Below are 19,102 nucleotides of genomic sequence, written 5' to 3' on the forward strand. Positions count from 1 at the left end.
TACGATTGATTGAAAGAAAGATAGATAGAAAGTTAAACTATATTCTATCATAATTACTAACTCAACATAAGACAGCAACACAAATACAATTTTGAAAAATGTAATTTTCTTTTCAATTCCTGTTTTTAATTTCCTGTTTTAAGCTAATACGGTATATCCATAGCAACCGCATTCCGTGTTTTTCTACATTCATTATTCCTCACAATATCAATGTCTAGTTGTGGTCCTAAAAAATACATAGAAAAGTAGAAATACAGTCATACAATATAAATAAAAATTCCAAAAAGAGATTTTGACAGAAACAAGAACATACAAAACCGCCATAAAGAAATACCGTGTAACTAAAAGTGACAGGGCGCATATACGCTGCCTGTCCCAAAAAAAAAGTCGCCACCTGGAATTAACTAAGCAAATAGTTATGAGCCTCCTATTGGATAATTACTGCAGGGACGATTATCTTTCAGCTGGTAACAAGTTATTTAACCCAAACTGGTGCAATGAGTTGCTTCTCATTTCTTAAACAACCATGTCGAAAGACACATCTCGTGGTTGTGGAAAAGATGTTAGTCTGTTTGAGAAGGGTCAAATCATTGGCAGCATCAAGCAGAGAAAACATCTAAGGAGATTGCAGAAACTACTAAAATTAGGTTAAGAACTGTCCAACACATTATTAAAAACTGGAAGGATAGTGGGGACCCATCGTATTCGAGGAAGAAATGTGGCAGGAAAAAAATCCTGAATGATCGTGATCGGCGATCACTTAAACGTTTGGTGAAATCAAATCGAAGAAAAACAATAGTAGAACTCAGGGCTATGTTAAATAGTGAAAGTAAGAGCATTTCCACACGCACAATGCGAAGGGAACTCAAGGGATTGGGACTGAACAGCTGTGTAGCCGTCAGAAAACCACTAATCAGTGAGGCAAACCAGAAGGGTAAGAAGAGAGGCAGATGAAGTGATGCACCCATCATGCCTAGTGCCTACTGTACCAGCCTGTGGGGGCAGTGCTATGATCTGGGGTTGCTGCAGTTGGTAAGGTCCAGGTTCAGCAACAGTATGTGCTCCAAGAATGAGGTCAGCTGACTACCTGAACATACTGAATGACCAGGTTATTCCATCAATGGATTTTTTCTTCCCTGATGGCACGGGTATATTCCAATATGACAATGCCAGGATTCATCGGGCTCAAATTGGGAAAGAGTGGTTCAGGGAGCATGAGACATCAATTTCACACATGGATTGGCCACCACAGAGTCCAGACCTTAACCCCATTGAGAATCTTTGGGATGTGCTGGAGAAGGCTTTGCGCAGCAGTCAGACTCTACCATCATCAATGCAAGATCTTGGTGAAAAATTAATGCAACACTGGATGGAAATAAATCTTGTGACATTGCAGAAGCTTATCGAAACAATGCCACAGCGAATGTGTGCCGTAATCAAAGCTAAAGGTGGTCCAACGAAATATTAGAGTGTGTGACCTTTTTTTTGTGGTGGAGACTTTTTTATTGGACAGGCAGTGTATGTAGAAATGGATAAATACATTGTAGATGAGTTATACTTAGGCTATTCAAAGCCATGAGTTCTTGCTACGATAGATAAGGACGGATGGATAGACAGATAGATAACTGTGAATTTAGGACGAATCATCAACAAAATAAATAGTAAATTGCGTAAGTCATGGAGCTGGTAAATCTGTTTGTTTAAAGAATCATAGATTATTTCATGTAGAAATAGAAATTAAGATTTGCTAAACCTATCAGTTACTATATAGTCACAGGTAAACGCTGCACCTGCTTTCACGATTACTCCTACAAAAGGCCAAACTGGTCTGAAATGAGACTTTTTGTCATCAGAAGTTACAAATGTGGCTTATATGATCTTAAGGCCTCATGCACACAACCGTGTCGTTTTTTGCGGTCCACAAACCGCGGATCTGCAAAAAACGGAAGCCGCAATTTGCAGAACGGGTGGGCCCACTGTAGACATGGCTATTCTTGTCCGCAAAACAGACAAGAATAGGACATGCTATATTTTTTTGGCGGGGCCTCGGAACGGAGCAACGGATGCGGACAGCACACGGAGTGCTGTCCGCATCTTTTGCGGTCCCATTTAAGTGAATGGGTCCGCATCCGAGCAGCAAAAACTGTGGTTCAGATGCGGACCATAACTACGGTCTTGTGCATGAGGCCTAAAAATAAGTTTTTTGGAAGCAGATTTTTCTACATATTTTTTTTTTGCCAAAAGTGCTTTAGAAAGGAATCTGGAATATAAAGTACGGACTTGTACTTCTCCCTCCAGCAGGAAGATCTACATCAAAACCTCCTCCAAAAAAAACTCTGTGTGAACCTACCCTTAGTAGTAATCCTCAGGAGTAGTGTTGAGCGAACTTCTGTTTTAAGTTCGGCGTCTAAAGTTCGGCTTCCGGTTAGCGGAGAATCCCGATATGGATTCTGAATTCCGTTGTGGTCCGTGGTAGCGGAATCAATAATTGGCCATTAAAACAGAAGTTCGCTCAACACTACTCCTGAGGATTACTACTAAGGGTAGGTTCACACAGAGTTTTTTTCTCCCAGGCTGTGAGCTCTGCGCTGCGATTGGCCAGCGCTACAGCCTAGGAGAAGGAGACGCCCAGCAGAACAAGGGCAGACTCCGCCTACTATAACCAAGTCCCCTAAGTCTCCGCCTACTATAACCAAGTCCCCTAAGTCTCCGCCTACTATAACCAAGTCCCCTAAGTCTCCGCCTACTATAACCAAGTCCCCGAACATACCAGAGGACATAACAGGAGAACGGAGCGGCGCCCAGGGATAATAGTAAGTGCAGTGAGATTCCTGGGCGCCGCTGTATATGTCATGATACTTAGTTCACAATGTCAGGATCGGTGAAAGGTCCTCTTTAATGGTTAAAACTGGTGAGTCACACATTAGTCCTGTTATCTATCAGGACAAGGTGTCATATAAGGCCAACAGGAAGACGAGGAAAGCTTCTCAGGCTACTTTCACACTCGCGTTTGGTGCGGATCAGTCATGGATCTGCACAGACGAATCTGTTCAGATAATACAGCCGTCTGCATCCGTTCAGAACGGATCCGTCTTGAACATCTAATTATATAATAAGGCCTTACTATATTGAGAATAGTGTTGTTGTTTTTTCTAAAACCTGTTACTGCTTTATTCAGAGACACAGACACGATTATGAAGAAACCAGTAATATTTATTAGCTTTCTAAAAAAAAACACTATTCTCAATATAATAAGGACATAGACTTTTCTTATGGGATAAATGTGGAAGAAAAAAAATAATAAGTGAAGTAAAGTCTCTACTAAGATTCAAACCTCTAATGACGGCATTAGAAGATGGATCACTGGATAGACTGGGCAGTGATATTCCGATACTTCGGGTGATTCATAAGGTCTGGTGGAAAGGCAAGACAATAGCTGGGGTACAGGGTTATACCAGGTTTACCGCAATTTGGCCTAATCTTATGTATACAGAACTACACAAAGTGTCTGATGTTCAGGTCTGGGGTAGATTCGGTCTCATATACATGCATCAGCTGTATGAGGGGAATACTCTGAAAGAATATGCTCACCTACAAAGGGAATTTCAGCTCCCACATTCCCAATTTTACTTATACTTGCAGATACGGCACGCTATACGCGCCCAGGATGCGGCTGGGGGGGTTGCGCCGGCCTCCAGAAATCCGATGATTGATTTAGCAAGCTCAGGGGGATCCACCAGTGGGGTCATATCACTGCATTATAGCAGTCTTATGGAAATGCAGATTAAAAAGCAACCTCTTCAGTTGTACGAAAAATGGCGGGGGGATATCGAAGACTTGTCAGAGGAGCAATGGCAGACAGTTCTGGAGGGGTTCACAGATGTCGCGGTTGGTGAATCGCACAGAATGTCACAATTACTGCTGTTACATAGAGTTTATCGGACGCCTGTCCTTTTAAGGAAAATGGGGTACAGGTCAGATGACATGTGTCCCAGATGTGGTGCACCCAATGCTACGCTGATACACCTTATGTGGAACTGCCCCAGGCTGAGGAGATATTGGGAGGACATAATAGATCTAATCCGAAAAGTGTTTGAGACAAGAGTGGAGTCAGATGCCAGATTATGTGCATTAGGCTGTACGGAGTCTGTACAATTAGCCGCTGAGCAGAAATTAGCGGTTACCCGCATAATATATCAAGCAAGAAAGGTGATTGCGTACCATTGGGTGGATCATGATCCTCCAGAGGTGGGAGAACTTGTTCGTAAGGTTCACACACTGTTGCAAATGGAAAAATATGTATACCAGAAGAGGAATAACAGTAAAAAATATGAGAAGATCTGAGGACGGTGGAGGCAATACCACAATATGGTAGATTAATGGTGTTTAAGTAGATAATGGAATTTGCATCGCCCCGGCTTTACTGATGTTTTTTATTTATGTTCTTAAAGACCGCACACGGGATGTATGGGTGTTATTGTTCACCGGGGGGGCATGAGGGATAGATGCTGTAAGAAGTAATGGGGTGTAGTCTATTGGGCGGAGGGGTGGTATATATGCTTTGCTATGCTGCCGTGGAATGTACTGATGTATTCGAAATACTGACATATGATTTGTGCTTAAGGATTAGATATCGGGTGTCCAGCTGTACTGTATAATTATTGCATTTCAATACCGAACTCTTTTTGGAGAGGAATTTTGGAAATGTTTTCCTTGGATTTAGGTCGCTTGGGTATGGGGAGGGGGAGAGGGGGGGGATGCTCTGTTTGTTTTATAAAATGTTTAGAAAACTCAATAAAAACAATCTGATTTAAAAAAAGATTCAAACCTGGGATCTTCACTAGGGATGAGCGAGTCGGTCTCATCAGGGATGAAACATCCGAAGTCGATTTGCATAAAATTCGTTCCAATACTGTACGGAGCAGGAGCTCCATACAGTATTAGAATGTATTGGCTCCGATGAGCCAAAGTTATTGCTTTGCGAAGTCTCGCGAGACTTCGGGTAATAACTTCATAACTTAATTTGGACTGTAAAAAAACATTTTTCCGAACTCTGGTTTGGTTCCACCACTTCGAGAAATGTTTTTTTTTTACAGTACAAGTTAATTTATGAAGCTATTGCACAAAGTCTCGCGAGAGGGGAGATTTATACATCACAGGGGGTGTAATGGAGCAGTGGGTACCAGGTGAATGTGATTTTAATAGGTATCACATGCTCCAAGGGATAGTTTAAGGGGGCAAAATCCTGTAAAACCCATTTAAGGGCCAATTGTTATGACAGTGCCTCGGCCCATTGGAAAACACTTTGGTGGACCAGTCTGCTGATTGTTAACATATTGGTCAGACAGATTTCTGGGGCCTTTTAGTAAATTCCCCATGAAATATCAATTCAAGGGTCCTGTAGTGTTCTGTGTTCTAATGTTATTACTCCTGGAAATTTATGAAATGACCACTAAACAATATCACCCACCATGCCAGGAGGGCGAGTCCCTTACATGGACACCCTCATTACTGACTGAAGAGTGTTGGAGTGTGCAAGGATACACCTTATTGACAAAGGCAATGGTAACACCCAGTCAATTCATTCATACAATTCTATGAGGAATAACAAAGGAATGGTATATTGTTGAGTTCTAAGTAAAGATGCCCAGAACTGATGTTTTATGGGGAAACAAAATGTTTCCGAAAGTACACAGGTCAAGAGAGCGGAGAGATCCTTTTTAAAAGGGACTTTAAGTTGATAATCTGTCAATGGGCTGAACGTATCTGACTGTCGCTGCGCGGTCTACTGTCATAGGGATGTGGCAGTCCAGTGCCCTCCGTTTCAACATTATTCTGCTAATAAGTGTGGGTTCCTGGGGTCAGGCTCCCACTGATCACACACCGATGGGCTATTCTAAGGACAGTCCATCAATATTACAAACTTGAAAACTCCTTTAAATGTGCCTGTGATGAATCATATACAGTGTAAGTGTGTGACGTACAACTTATGAGAAAACACACTTTACATGGCAAAGCTGAAGACGCTGTAGTAGAAACCCAACTGGAACCATAAAGCTTCAGTGTCTTCCTGTGGTTTACAGAATGAAAATGTTCTAACTGTCATTTTGTCATAGAGGAAGCATGAAAACCTCTAAAGAAATATGCAGCAGGATATATATATATATATATATATATATATATATATATATACACACATATACACATATACATACACACACACATATACACACACACACGCACGCACATACATACAGTGGCATGCAAAAGTTTGGGCACCCCTGGTCAAAATTGCTGCTACTGTCAACAGTTAAGCAAGTTGAAGAAGATAAAATGATCTCCAAAAATGCATAAAGTTAAAAGGTGGAACACACTTTAAAAACATTTTAACCCCTTCCTGACACATGACGTACTATTATGTCATGGAAGCCACTGCGTTCCCGCAACTTGACGTAATAGTACATCTTAGTGATCGGGCGGGCACCGGAGCGGTGCGCGCCCGATCACTGCAGCGGTCCAGCAGTCCCTGGTAGCCGGGCCCCTGCTGTATCCGCCAGCATCGCTGTAAAAGCCGATGCCGGAGGATTAACCCCCTACTATGCCGCAGTCCACGCTGACCGTGACATAGAAGGGGTTTGTGTCGAGTGAGGGTGCACATCGAGTCCCCGCGCTGCTGTGGCGGGGACTCTATCTGTCAGAAGGCAGCCCGATGCCTTGCACGGCATTGGGACCTGCCTTCTACGGGAGCCGAGGAGATCCAGCCTCAGGCACGGTCTCCTAGGCAACCTGTTTGTGTACTACTCACTATAGCTCTCAGAACATGGAGACACTAACCCTAAGTTCACACTTGCGCGTTTTACATCGCGTTCGAACGCGCTGTAAAACACATAACCGATGCAAACCAATGCTTCCCTATGGGACTGGTTCACATTTTCGCGTTTTACAGCGCGTTCGAACGCGCTGAAAAAACGCCCGACGCATAAACAAGTTCTTGAGCTTCTTTGGGGCGTTTTGTCGCGCGTTTGCGGCCATAGGACACTGCTGTCAATCACACAAACGCGCGTAATACGCGCGTTGACTATGGACAAAAACGCGCATATCAAATACGCTCAGGTCTGAACCCAGTGTAAAACATCAATTTTTTTTGTTTCAAAACTGCTATTATTGTGGTAAAGTTAAATACATAAAAGAAAAATACATATTCGGTATCGCCACGTCCGTAACAACCAGCTCTATAAAAATATCACATGACCTAACCCCTCAGGTGAACACCGCAAAAAATAAATAAATAAAAGGGTGTAAAAAAAGCCTTTTTTGTCACCTAACATCACAAAAATTGCAACAGCAAGACAATCGGTCAAAAAATTAAAAAGCTATGGCTCTCAGACTATGGAGACAGCAAAACATTACTTGGGTTTCAAAAATGCTATTGTGTAAAACTTAAATAAATAAGAAAAAGTAGACATATTCAGTATTGCCAAGTAACGATCTGCTCTATAAAAAAAAAGTCACATGACCTAATCCCTCAGGTAAACGCTGTAAAAATAAAAAAACTGCGTCGAAACAACTAATTTTTTTGCCACCTTGCCCCATAAAGTGTAATAATGAATGATCAAAAAATCATATGTACCCAAAAATGGTACCAATAAAAACGTCAACTCCTGCAAAAAACGAGCCCCTGCACAAGACGATCGGCAGAAAAAATAAAATAAAAATAGGGTGTTCAGAAAATGGAGACACAAAAACATAATTTTTTCCCCCAAAAAATGCTTTATTATGTAAAACAAACAAACAAAGAAAGTAGACATATTTGATATAATTGCGTCCGTAACAACCTGCTCTATAAAAATAGCACATGATCTACCCTGTCAGATGAATGTTGTAAAAAATAAAAACGGTGCCAAAACATCAATATTTTGGTTACCTTGCATCACAAAAAATGTAATATAGAGCAATTCAAAATCATATGTACCCCATAATAGTACCAATAAAACCTGGCACCTTATCCCGTAGTTTCCAAAATGTGGTCACTTTTTTGAGTTGCTACTGTAGGGGTGCATCAGGGGGGCTTTAAATGGGACATGGCATCTAAAAACCAATTCAGCTAAATCTGCCTTCCAAAAACCATATGGTGTTCCTTTCCTTCTGCGCCCTGCCGTGTAGCCATACAGCAGTTTACGACCACATGTGGGGTGTTTCTGTAAACCGCAGAATTAGGGTAATAAACATTGAGTTTTGTTTGGCTATTAACCCTTGCTTTGTTACCGGAAAAAATTGATTAAAATTTAAAAACTGCAAAAAAAGTGAAATTCAGAAATTTAATCTCCATTTTCCATTAATTTTTGTGGAACACCTAAAGGGTTAAAAAAGTTTGTAAAATCAGTTTTGAATACCTTGAGGGGTGTAGTTTCTAAAAATAGGGTAATTTTTGGGTGGTTTCTATTATTTAAGCACCACAAAGTGACTTCAGACCTGAACTGGTCCTTAAAAAGTGGGTTTTGGAAATTTTCAGAAAATTTCAAGCTTTGCTTCTAAACTTCTATGCCTTCTAACGTCCCCAAAAAATAAAATGTCAATTTTCAAAATGATCCAAAACTAGACATATGGGAAATGTAAAGTAATAACTATTATATGAGGTATCACCATCTATTATAAAAAATAGAGAAACAGAAATTCTGAACATTTGGGAATTTTTAAAATTTTTGGTACATTAGGAATTTTTTCACGAATAAAGGTGAAATATATTGACTCAAATTTATGACTATCATGAAGTACAATGTGTCACAAGAAAACAATCTCAAAATAGCTTGGATAAGTACATAAAGTGACACGTCAGATTTGCAAAAAATGGTCTGGGCAGAAGGGCGAAAACTGGCCGGGTAGAAGGGGTTAAGCAATATCAGTGTATTTGGGTTGTGTACAATTTTAGAGTGAAAAAAGGAAAGCAGTACCTTGCAAAAGCATGGGAACGCAAGGAGATGTGGGCGCTCACATAACTTTGACTGAGGTCTCAGACCTTAAATGCCTGTTAGGGTTAAGGCTTGTTCACAAGCATCGTTAGGAAAAGCCAGGTATTGCAAATTTCAAAGCTTACCCAGACTCCTCTAAACTTGTTCCAAAAAATGGCAGTCACGGGTTCTTCTAAGCAGTTGACTAAAACTCTGTAAATGAAAACAGTTGAGGCCCACAAAGCAGAAGAAGTGTATAGGACCATAGCAAAACGTTTTCAGGTTGCCATTTCCTCAGTTTGAAATGTAATTAAGAAATGGCAGTTAACAGGAACAGTGGAGGTCAAGAGAAGGTCTGGAAGATCAAGAATAATTTCTGAGACAGAAGCTCGTAGGATTGCTAGAAAGGCAAATCAGAACCCTGCTTGACTGGAAAAGACCTTTAGGAAGATTTAGCAGACTCTGGAGTTGTGGTACATTGTCCTATTGTTCTGCGACACCTGCACAAATATGCCCCTCATGGAAGAGTCATCAGGAGAAAATCTCTCGTGTCCACACCACAAAATTCAGCATCAGATGTTTGCCAACGGAGATCTAAACAAGCCTGATGCATTTTGGAAATAAGTCCTGTGGACCGATGAGGTTAAAATAGAACTCTTTGGCCACAATAAGCAAAGGTATGTTTGGAGAAAAAAAAAGGCACAGAAATTCAGGAAAAGAACACCCCCTCAACCATTAAGCACGAGGGTGGATCAAGCATGCTTTGGGGTTGTGTTGCAGCCAGTGGCACGAGGAACATTTTAATGGATACAATGAAATTCCAGCAAATTCTGTAAGCAAATATAACACCAACTGTAGAAAAGCTGAAGTTGAAAAGAGAAAGGCTTCTACAAATGGATAATGATCCTAAATACACCTCAAAATCTATAATAGACTACCTAAAAAAGGTGCAAGCTGAAAGTTTTACCATGGCCCTCACATTTCCCTGATCTTAACATCATTGAAAATCTGTGGATAGATCTCAAAAGAGCAGTGAATGCAAGACGGCTCAGGAATCTCAGAACTGGAAGACTTTTGAAAGGATAAATGGATGAAAAACCCTTAAACAAGATTAGAAAGACTCTTGACTGTGATACTTGCCAAAGGGGGTGCTACTAGGTACTAACCATGCAGGGTGCCCAAAGTTTTGCTTCAGGCCCTTTTCCTTTTTTGTTAATTTGAATATGTAAAAGATGAAAATAAAAAAAGTTATTGCTTAAAATACAAAGAGAATTTGTCATCTTTAACTTTATGCCTTTTGAAAAAAAATTCATCTTCCACTTGCTTAACTTTTCACAGTAACAGTAATTTTGACCAGGGGTGCCTACACTTTTCCATGCCACTGCATATATAGCTTTATATATACATTGCAGCTCAAAAGTGTAAATTATCCAATTGAAACTCGACAGGGTTGCGATCCCATAGTTGAGCTGGCCGACCCATTACAGACATAATTCCAGCAGATTAGTGCCCTCTGCTGTTTCTCCTGCAATCAGTGGTGGACCGACATGCTCAGTATCTTCCCAGCTCCCTTTCTCCTCTCAGAGCCAGCGTACTGATCTCAGTGAAGCGGGCCAACATATTTTATGTAATTATATCTAGTTCTAAGCTCATATTAATATATAGCTACTAGGGCTGCACGATATGGGAATTTTGTGCGAGTGCGATTGCGATTAGGGCCCTAAAAATTGCGATAACGATGTGCGATGCGATATTTTAAAGGGAATTGTGCTAGAGGTCTATTTGCTTGGATTTTCCCATATGAGCCGCTGACGCGGCTGGGTATGACGCTGTTATGTGGGGGATCTGTGGATGACGCTGTTATGTGGGGGATCTGTGGATGACGCTGTTATGTGGGGGATCTGTGGATGACGCTGTTATGTGGGGGATCTGTGGATGACGCTGTTATGTGGGGGATCTGTGGATGACGCTGTTATGTGGGGGATCTGTGGATGACGCTGTTATGTGGGGGATCTGTGGATGACGCTGTTATGTGGGGGATCTGTGGATGACGCTGTTATGTGGGGGATCTGTGGATGACGCTGTTATGTGGGGGATCTGTGGATGACGCTGTTATGCGGGGGATCTGTGGATGACGCTGTTATGTGGGGAATCTGGGGAGGACGCTGTTATGTGGGGAATCTGGGGAGGACGCTGTTATGTGGGGAATCTGGGGAGGACACTGTTATGTGGGGGATCTGTGAAGGACGCTGTTATGTGGGGAATCTGTGGATGACACTGTTATTGGGGATCTGTGGAGGACACTGTTATGGGGGATGTGTGCTATGACACATGGGGCCATGAGGGGGGCCAGCATAAGACACACATATAGCATCTTATGCTGGTCCCCCTCATGGCCCTATGTGTCCCCTCATGTGTCCTAAACTGCGCACATAACTCTCCTATTCATAAAATGGCCAGCCTCTGTACTTTTACTATGAATGCACTGCAGTGCAGAGAGCGTCAGAGAGCGAGCCGGCCGGCGCGTGACTGACGTCACTGTTACGCTCCTCCCACTTAGTCACGCTCCTGCTTCCTGAATTAAGTGACGTCAGTCACGCGCCGGCCGGCTGGCCGCCTCGCTCGCTCCCGCTCGCTGCAGTGCATTCATCGTGAAAGTAAGTACAGAGGCTGGCCATTTTATCAATAGGACAGAGGACATTTTATCAATAGGGGCCCCTTCATACAGTCTTGTGAAAAAATTAGGACACCCTTTGAAAGCATGTGGTTTTTTGTAACATTTTTAATAAATGGTTATTTCATCTCCGTTTCAACAATACAGAGAGATTAAAGTAATCCGACTAAACAAAGAAAACTGAAGAAAAGTCTTTTCAAGATCTTCTGTAAATGTCATTCTACAAAAATGCCTATTCTAACTGAGGAAAAAGATAGGACACCCTTGCCCCTAATAGCGAGTGTTACCTCCTTTGGCTGAAATAACTGCAGTGAGACGGTTCTTGTAGCCATCTACCAGTCTTCGACATCGGTCTGAGGAAATTTTACCCCACTCCTCAATGCAAAACTTTTTCAGCTGTGAGATGTTTGAGGGGTTTCTTGCACGTACAGCCCTTTTCAAGTCACCCCACAGCATCTCAATGGGATTCAAATCTGGACTTTGACTTGGCCATTCCAGGACTCTCCATTTCTTCTTTTTCAGCCAATCTTTGGTTGATTTACTAGTATGTTTTGGGTCATTGTCATGTTGCATGGTCCAGTTCCGCTTCAGCTTTAATTTTCTAACTGATGGTCTCACATGTTCTTCAAGCACCTTCTGATACACAGTAGAATTCATCGTGGATTCTATGATGGTGAGCTGACCAGGTCCTGCTGCAGCAAAGCAGCCCCAAACCATGACACTTCCACCTCCATGCTTCACAGTTGGTATGAGGTTCTTTTCTTGGAATGCTGTGTTTGGTTTACGCCAAACATGTCCTCTGCTGTTGTGTCCAAATAATTCAATTTTGGACTCATCTGTCCAAAGAACATTATTCCAGAAGTCCTGGTCTTTGTCAACTTTATCGCTGGCAAATGTCAGTCTGGCCTCGATGTTTCTCTTGGAAAGCAAAGGTTTCCTCCTTGCACACCTCCCATGCAAGTTAAACTTGTACAGTCTCTTTCTGATTGTAGAGGCATGTACTTCTACATCAACAGTAGCCAGAGCCTGCTGTAGTTCTCGAGATGACACTTTAGGGTTTTTGGATACCTCTTTTAGCATCTTGCGGTCTGCTCTTGGGGTGAACTTGCTGGGGCGACCAGTCCTGGGCATGTTGGCAGTTGTTTTGAAAGCCCTCCACTTGTAGACTATCTTCCGGACAGTGGAATGGCTGATTTCAAAATCTTTTGAGATCTTTTTAAATCCCTTCCCAGACTCATAGGCTGCTACAATCTTTTTTCTGAAGTCCTCTGACAGCTCTTTTGCTCTCACCATGGTGCTCACTCTCACTTCAACAGTCAGGAGCACACCAAACTAAATGTCTGAGGTTTAAATAGGGCAAGCCTCATTCAACATGCAGAGTAACGATCTACTAATTATGTGCACCTGGTGTGATATACCTGTGTGAGATCTGAGCCAATTTAAGAGGGAATACATGTGAGGGTGTCCTATCTTTTTCCTCAGTTAGAATAGGCATTTTTGTAGAATGACATTTACAGAAGATCTTGAAAAGACTTTTCTTCAGTTTTCTTTGTTTAGTTGGATTACTTTAATCTCTCTGTATTGTTGAAACGGAGATGAAATAACCATTTATTAAAAATGTTACAAAAAACCACATGCTTTCAAAGGGTGTCCTAATTTTTTCACATGACTGTATATAATCGCTGCATTTTCGGGTCGGCCGAATCGCAATATCGCATTTGCCGATTATCGCGATTCGATTATTTTTGCGATATATCGTGCAGCCCTAATAGCTACAGTATATCTCTCTCTAGGAAATTGGGGGAAGGGCATTACATACCGCAGTGCTATTTAATAGTGGAATAGCCAGGGTTGTGAGTGCTACACTATTTCCTATGCAGGGGAGGGAGGAGTTAATAAGAACCGATTTCAATGCACTCGTGGGAGATGCAGGTGCATGACTGTTACATGCTTCCCACCCACAGAAAGTGAAGAGACCAGAGCAGCAGAGGGGAGAGTAAAGAAGCTAAAAATCTGAAAATTACATTTGCCTTAATACAGTTACCTCCAGAATTGTATTGATACAGTTAACCCTAGATATTTTAATTTTTTTAATTTGTGGGATAACCCTTTTAATGGCAGAGCCCACAATACAGAGCTCTAGAATTAAACAGATTGGGCTGGCATTTTGTCTGTCGGAGCCTACTGAAGTGAAAAGGTGTTAAAAACTCAACGTAAGCCACCCACATACTACTTTAGGTTATGGCAGGAAAGAATACAAATTGTTACCTTTCTTCTCAGGTATTTGGTAGAAAAAGAAGAAAATGTAACATTTTTGCCCATTTTTTCCTATGTAAAATCTAAAAGATACATGTCCTATTTTGGTATCATATGAAAACCCATTCCGTGCCAAGTGCTGTACTCTGCATTTCTTTGACAGTCCCTTAGAATTGAATGGAGCAGTAACGGGCATGCGTGACCATTGCTCCATTCACTTCCTGGACTCATAATTGGCAGTGGGACCCCCACCAATCAAATACTTATCCCCTATCCAGTTGATAATAGATTAGTAGTTATGGTGGGACAACCCCTTTTAACTATTATATTCGTAAATTGCATTATGGGTATTATTATGATATTGGGTGGGAGGAAGAGTGACATGTGAATAGATAAAATGGTGGGGGGCTAAGAGTGGGAGCAGAGTGACAGGCTAGACCGACATGGCGGAGGAGTGTGTCTGTGATGATCAGACAGAGGGTGTTGTTAGCGGAATATAAAGTGGAAGACGACCACTTTAGCTCAGGGGGTGTGTCTTTTCTGCTGCAGCTCTCTCTCTGTAACGGATACAGCTCCTAACAGAAGATACAGCTGGTGGTAGTTGAAGATTTAAAATGTAACTGTCATTCTTTTTTTTTTGTGTGTGTGTAATGTGTAGAGGCAGTTATGCTTAACATTTTTGTAATATACTTTAATTACTGAAATCATACATTTCTATTAGAAAAATAGCTCTAAAGTCACCCATTTTGAGCCTTAGCAACGCTCCTCTGTCTTCTGTTTACATAACTCTGGAGACTCTGTGCTCAACACTGACTGTGTTAAGTAAACAGAAGACAGAGGAGCGTTGCTAAGGCTCAAAATGGGCCACTAATAGAAATGTACGATTTCAGTAATTAAAGTATATTACAAAAATGGTCAGTATCACTGCCCCTACACCTTACACAAATAAAAAAAAAAAGAATGACAGTTACACTTTAACCACCTCAGCCCCCAGTGCTTAAACACCCTGAAAGACCAGGCCACTTTTTACACTTCTGACCTACACTACTTTCACCGTTTATTGCTCGGTCATGCAACTTACCACCCAAATGAATTTTACCTCCTTTTCTTCTCACTAATAGAGCTTTCATTTGGTGGTATTTCATTGCTGCTGACATTTTTACTTTTTTTGTTATTAATCGAAATTTAACGATTTTTTTGCCAAAAAATGACATTTTTCACTTTCAGTTGTAAAATTTTGCAAAAAAAACGACATCCATATATAAATTTTGCTCTAAATTTATTGTTCTACATGTCTTTGATTAAAAAAAAATGTTTGGGTAAAAAAAAAAATGGTTTGGGTAAAAGTTATAGCGTTTACAAACTATGGTACAAAAATGTGAATTTCCGCTTTTTGAAGCAGCTCTGACTTTCTGAGCACCTGTCATGTTTCCTGAGGTTCTACAATGGCCAGACAGTACAAACACCCCACAAATGACCCCATTTCGGAAATACACACCCTAAGGTATTCGCTGATGGGCATAGTGAGTTCATAGAACTTTTTATTTTTTGTCACAAGTTAGCGGAAAATGATGATTTTTTTTTTTTTTTTTTTTTTCTTACAAAGTCTCATATTCCACTAACTTGTGACAAAAAATAAAAACTTCCATGAACTCACTATGCCCATCACGAAATACCTTGGGGTCTCTTCTTTCCAAAATGGGGTCACTTGTGGGGTAGTTATACTGCCCTGGCATTCTAGGGGCCCAAATGTGTGGTAAGGAGTTTGAAATCAAATTCTGTAAAAAATGACGAGTGAAATCCGAAAGGTGCTCTTTGGAATATGGGCCCCTTTGCCCACCTAGGCTGCAAAAAAGTGTCACACATCTGGTATCTCCGTATTCAGTAGAAGTTGGGGAATGTGTTTTGGGGTGTCTTTTTACATATACCCATGCTGGGTGAGATAAATATCTTGGTCAAATGCCAACTTTGTATAAAAAAATGGGAAAAGTTGTCTTTTGCCAAGATATTTCTCTCACCCAGCATGGGTATATGTAAAAAGACACCCCAAAACACATTCCCCACCTTCTCCTGAGTACGGAGATACCAGATGTGTGACACTTTTTTGCAGCCTAGATGGGCAAAGGGGCCCACATTCCAAAGAGCACCTTTCGATTTCACTCGTCATTTTTTACAGAATTTGATTTCAAACTCCTTACCACACATTTGGGCCCCTAGAATGCCAGGGCAGTATAACTACCCCACAAGTGACCCCATTTTGGAAAGAAGAGACCCCAGGGTATTCGCTGATGGGCATAGTGAGTTCATAGAAGTTTTTATTTTTTGTCACAAGTTAGTGGAATATGAGACTTTGTATGAAAAAAAAAAAAAAAAAAAAAAAAATCATCATTTTCCACTAACTTGTGACAAAAAATAAAAAATTCTAGGAACTCGCCATGCCCCTCACGGAATACCTTGGGGTGTCTTCTTTCCAAAATGGGGTCACTTGTGGGGTAGTTATACTGCCCTGGCATTTTCCAGGGGCCCTAATGTGTGGTAAGTAGGTAAATGACCAGTGAAATCCGAAAGGTGCTCTTTGGAATGTGGGCCCCTTTGCCCACCTAGGCTGCAAAAAAGTGTCACACATCTGGTATCGCCGTATTCAGGAGACGTTGGGGAATGTGTTTTGGGGTGTCTTTTTACATATACCCATGCTGGGTGAGAGAAATATCTTGGCAAAAGACAACTTTTTCCATTTTTTTATACAAAGTTGGCATTTGACCAAGATATTTATCTCACCCAGCATGGGTATATGTAAAATGACACCCCAAAACACATTCCCCAACTTCTCCTGAGTACGGCGATACCAGATGTGTGACACTTTTTTGCAGCCTAGATGCGCAAAGGGGCCCAAATTCCTTTTAGGAGGGCATTTTTAGACATTTGGATACCAGACTTCTTCTCACGCTTTGGGGCCCCTAGAATGCCAGGGCAGTATAAATACCCCACATGTGACCCCATTTTGGAAAGAAGACACCCCAAGGTATTCAATGAGGGGCATGGCGAGTTCATAGAAATTTTTTTTTTTTGGCACAAGTTAGCGGAAATTGATATTTTTTATTTTTTTCTCACAAAGTCTCCCGTTCCGCTAACTTGGGACAAAAATTTCAATCTTTCATGGACTCAATATGCCCCTCACGGAATACCTGGGGGTGTCTTCTTTCCGAAATGGGGTCACATGTGGGGTATTTATACTGCCCTGGCATTCTAGGGGTCCTAAAGCGTGAGAAGAAGTCTGGAATATAAATGTCTAAAAAATTTTACGCATTTGGATTCCGTGAGGGGTATGGTGAGTTCATGTGAGATTTTATTTTTTGTCACAAGTTAGTGGGATATGAGACTTTGTAAGAAAAAAAAAAAAAATTCCGCTAACTTGGGCCAAAAAAAAGACTGAATGCAGCCTTACAGAGGGGGGGGGGGGGGATCAATGACAGGGGGGGTGATCAATGACAGGGGGGGTGATCAATGACAGGGGGGTGATCAGGGAGTCTATATGGGGTGATCACCCAACTGTCATTGATCACGCCCCTGTAAGGCTGCATTCAGACGTCCGTATGATTTTTACGGATCCGATCAGTCTATCAGTGGATCCGTAAAAATCATGCGGACATCTGAATGGAGCTTTACAGGGGGGTGATCAATGACAGGGGGTGATCAGGGAGTCTATATGGGGTGATCACCTCCGTCATTTATCACTCCCCTGTAAGGCTGCATTCAGACGTCCGTATGATTTTTACGGATCCGATCAGTCTATCAGTGGATCCGTAAAAATCATGCGGACATCTGAATGGAGCTTTACAGGGGGGTGATCAATGACAGGGGGGTAATCAATGACAGGGGGGTGATCAGGGAGTCTATATGGGGTGATCAGGGGTGATCAAGGGCTAATAAGGGGTTAATAAGTGACGGGGGGGGGGGGGGGTGTAGTGTAGTGGTGCTTGGTGCAACATATTACTGAGCTGCCTGTGTCCTCTGGTGGTCGATCCAAACAAAGGGGACCACCAGAGGACCAGGTAGCAGGTATATTAGACGCTGTTATCAAAACAGCGTCTAATATACCTGTTAGGGGTTAAAAAAATCACATCTCCAGGCTGCCAGCGAACGATCGCCGCTGGCAGGCTGGAGATCCACTCGCTTACCTTCCGATCCTGTGAACGCGCGCGCCTGTGTGCGCGCGTTCACAGGAAATCTCGCGTCTCGCGAGAGGACGCACCGGCGCGTCCACCCAGAACAACAGGACCGCCGCAAAGACGCAATCCTGCGTACGGCGGTCCTGAGGTGGTTAAACAGAGCGTGTGACCACCTCAGCGAGGTGGACAAGAGACAAGAAAATGAAAGAACAGTAGGTGGTGCTATCCAGATACATTTCATTGAATAACTCACTGGCTATACTAAATTTTTAATTACATGCAATTACAAAAGTATTCGGATCCAGATGTTGGTTTGAAAATTGTAGAATATTTTTTGTGACACAACCCCTTTAATGGGCGTGTATTTACAATCAATGGCTGCAGAGCTTATGGAATGGCTTTGTGAGTAAAAGAAGAAAAATTTGTCACACAAGTATGAGGGTGCAATTCTGCAGTTATTCATTAAAAGGTAATAGTAATAGAGTTAGGGCCAGTGCCTTGCGCAATTTGCGGAACGTAACGGACGACCCTTTATAGAAATGCCTATTCTTGTCTGCAAAACGGACAAGAATAGGACCAGACACTGAGTGCTGTCCACATATTTTGCCACCCCAAATGCAGCTTGGATGCGTAACCAAACCACGGTCGTGTGAATGAGCCCTTAATAAAAGGTCAAAACCTTCTGTGTATTAGTCAGAAAAGTGCTATAATCTAAAATTAATGAATAGCCATCTCTGGTTTCATCAGAAGCACCAGGAAACCATCTTATCAGCTTTTACCTCCTTTAAGTTGTAAAATACACCCTCATCCGCACAAAAAAAAAAAAGGTTGAAAATACTAAGACTCGCAGGAGAGCGGATGACGACCGTCATATTGGTTGTAACCTATATTTTCCAGAAATATGTATGTAAAAATCTAACTATAAACCATACAACGGGAGAGATTATATTGGAATTTTTTTAGGCACGGACAAGCCCCTTTTTGGGACTCCACCCCCTTTCCATGATGCATCACCTCCCCTCCCCCAGAGCACATGCGGGTGGGTGCCAAGGCTT

The 19,102-nt window shown here is 41.9% G+C and overlaps 1 protein-coding gene across 2 annotated transcripts in view; it reads right to left on the minus strand.

Annotated features, from left to right (window-relative positions):
- The window catches only part of TRERF1 (transcriptional regulating factor 1), a 150,977-nt gene that overhangs the window by 106,025 nt on the left and 25,850 nt on the right, over positions 1 to 19,102 (minus strand). The gene's annotated exons all lie outside the window — the stretch shown is intronic.

The sequence above is a fragment of the Bufo bufo genome, chromosome 4 (genome assembly GCF_905171765.1).
Source record: "Bufo bufo chromosome 4, aBufBuf1.1, whole genome shotgun sequence".
Lineage (NCBI taxonomy): Eukaryota > Metazoa > Chordata > Amphibia > Anura > Bufonidae > Bufo > Bufo bufo.